The sequence below is a fragment of the Cajanus cajan genome, chromosome 4, assembly GCF_000230855.2.
Source record: "Cajanus cajan strain Asha chromosome 4, NIPB_CcT2T_4, whole genome shotgun sequence".
Taxonomy (NCBI): domain Eukaryota; kingdom Viridiplantae; phylum Streptophyta; class Magnoliopsida; order Fabales; family Fabaceae; genus Cajanus; species Cajanus cajan.
The window spans coordinates 47,819,218-47,822,148 of record NC_138520.1 but is presented as its reverse complement, the minus strand read 5'-3'; positions in this window follow the sequence as shown (position 1 = coordinate 47,822,148).

Below are 2,931 nucleotides of genomic sequence, written 5' to 3'. Positions count from 1 at the left end.
TACAACCAGAGTTGGGTAAGGGAGTCGATTACGTGTGGGGAAGGTGTTAGCACCCCACAACGCCCTTTTCGGGTTCCCTATGACGGATTATTTCATAAATAATAGCGTAAAATTACTAAACTACCCCTATTTATTAGAACGATTATAAGTAAACTATCTACATGATGAAAGCTTTAAACGTGCAATGCAACAATCAAAAAACGATAAATGAAAGCGGTAAAAGAAAGGATTTGGAAAGAAACCTTCGAAGCGGGCTTTTATATATTCAAAAAGGAGTTAGGAGGCTTTTTGGCGCTCCTTCCCACTACACGTTCGCTCGCTCCTTTCTCTAAAAATAAATATTAACTATGGAAATCAAAGAGATTTCCCTTCGACTTGTTCGAGTCTCAAGCTAAAGGCTCGTGAACTCAAGAACTTAGTCGGATCAGCTCTCGGAGAGATTTCTAGGGCAGAGAATAGCTCAAAAACCCAAGAATACTCAGCCAGAGGGTGGAGAAATGCTCCAAATGTGTGGAAGGACGAGCCAATGACGTCCTATTTATAGGATTGAGGCGCAGTACGGCCTAAGGAGTCAATACGGCCCGTACTGAGTTTTTGAACTACAGTACGGCCGTACTGAATTCAGTACGGCCGTACTGAAGTTCAAAAACTTCAGTACGGCCGTATTGATTTCATTATGGCCGTATTGTAGTTCAAATGGCTCAGTACGGCCGTACTGAACCTCTAGGAGGGCGTATTGAGCTCCAATCCTCACACGCCCTTATTCTAAGCTACTCTAAGACTTCTAGACCTACAAAGAATCATCCTAGGGTCTTCCAGGAGTCCTTCCGGCTGACTTTCCTTCGGTCTTCGAGAGTCTTTGAGTCTTATTTCCGACCAGGACAATTTTAGGGGTCTACAACCCTCAATTAAAAGTGAAATAAAAACTGGGGTGTTACATAATTGATCCAAAGGGGTGAGAGGATTAAACCCATATACAATTTCAAAGGGAGACATTTTTATGGTTTTGTGCACTACCCTATTGTAGGCAAACTCTACATGGGGTAGGTAGTCATCTCATGACTTTTTATTTCCTTTAAGGATTGCCCTTAACATAGTTCCAAGAGACCTATTTACTACCTCAGTTTTCCCATCATTTTGTGGGTGACATGTGATAAAAAACAGGAGTTTAGTTCCTAGCCTAGATCAAAGAGTTTTCCAAAAGTGGCTTAGGAACTTAACATCTCGATCAGAGACTATAGTCTTAGGCAACCCATGTAGTCTTACTACTTTTTGAAAGAATAATTTAGCTATATTGCTTGCATCATCCACTTTGTGGCATGGAATAAAGTGTGCCATTTTACTAAAACGGTCCACTACCACAAAAATGGAATCCTTTCCTCTTTGGGTGCGGGGTAATCCAAGAACAAAGTTCATGGATATATCTACCCAAGGAGAAAATTGGATATAGGCAAGGGGGTGTATAATCCATGGGGTTTAGTTTTAGACTTAGCTTGAAGACAAGCTATACATCTAGAACAAAACCTTTGAACATCTATTTTCATATGAGGCTAAAAGAATTTGTCTTTTAACATTAAAAGAGTTTTCTCAATTCCAAAATGCCCCATGAGTCCACCCTCATGACTCTTCTGTACCAAAAGTTTCCTAATAGATCCTTGGGGTATGCACAATTTATTTTCTTTATAAAGAAACCCCTCAGAAATATAGTAGCCTTGGTAAGGTTTTTGAATACATAATTGATAAGGTTAGCAAAATCAAGATCTTTTTCATACAACTCCTTCATGTCATCAAACCCTAGAATTTTTGATCCATGGGTATTCAATAAAATATGTCTTCTTGACAAAGCATCAACCAATATATTTGTCGAGCCTTTCTTGTATTTGATGACATAAGGGAATTGTTCTAGATACTTAACCCATTTTGCATGCCTCTTATTTAATTTACCTTGACCCCTTAAGTATTTTAGTGATTCATGATCACTATGAATGACAAATTCCTTGGTAACAAGATATGTTCCCAAGTTTGAAGGGCTCGAACTAAAGCATAGAGTTCTTTGTCATAGGTTGGATAGTTCAAGGAAACCCCATGAATTTTTTTCACTGAAATAAGCTATAGGGTGACCAGCTTGTAACAATACAACTCCTATGCCAATACCCGAAACATCACATTCTAGTTCAAAAGTTTTATTAAAATCGGGCAAAGCTAGAATAGGTGCTTGGGTGAGTTTTTTCTTAAGTTCTTGAAAGGCTAAATTATGTTTTTCTTGCCATTGGAAGACCACATCCTTCTTCACTAACTCATTGAGTGGTGAAGCTAATGTTGAAAAGTTAGGAACAAATCTTCTATAAAAACTTGCCAATCCATGGAAGCTCCTAACTTCACTAACATTAGTAGGAATAGGCCATTTTTGAATGACTTTGATTTTATGGGGATCCACATGTACCCCATTTTTACTCACTACAAACCCAAGAAAGATAACATTATCCACACAAAAGGTGCACTTGTCTACATTGATAAACAAGTGGTTAGTCCTAAGGACTAGCAAAACTTGCCTTAAGTATTCCACATGGTCACTTAGGTTTTTGCTATATATTAAAATATCATCTAAATAAACAACTACAAATCTTCCTATGCAATCCCTAAAGACATGATTCATTAGCCTCACAAATGTACTTGGTGCATTAGTAAGGCCAAAGGGCATCATTAACCATTCATACAATCCAAACTTGGTCTTAAAAGCAATTTTCCACTCATCACCTTCCTTTATGCGAATTTGGTGATATCCACTTTTAAGATCAATTTTAGAAAAATGGATGAACTATGCAATTCATCAAGCATGTCATCAAGCCTAGGAATTGGGTGCATATATTTTATGGTGATGTTGTTGATGGCTCTACAGTCATAACACATCCTCCATTTTCCATCTTTTTT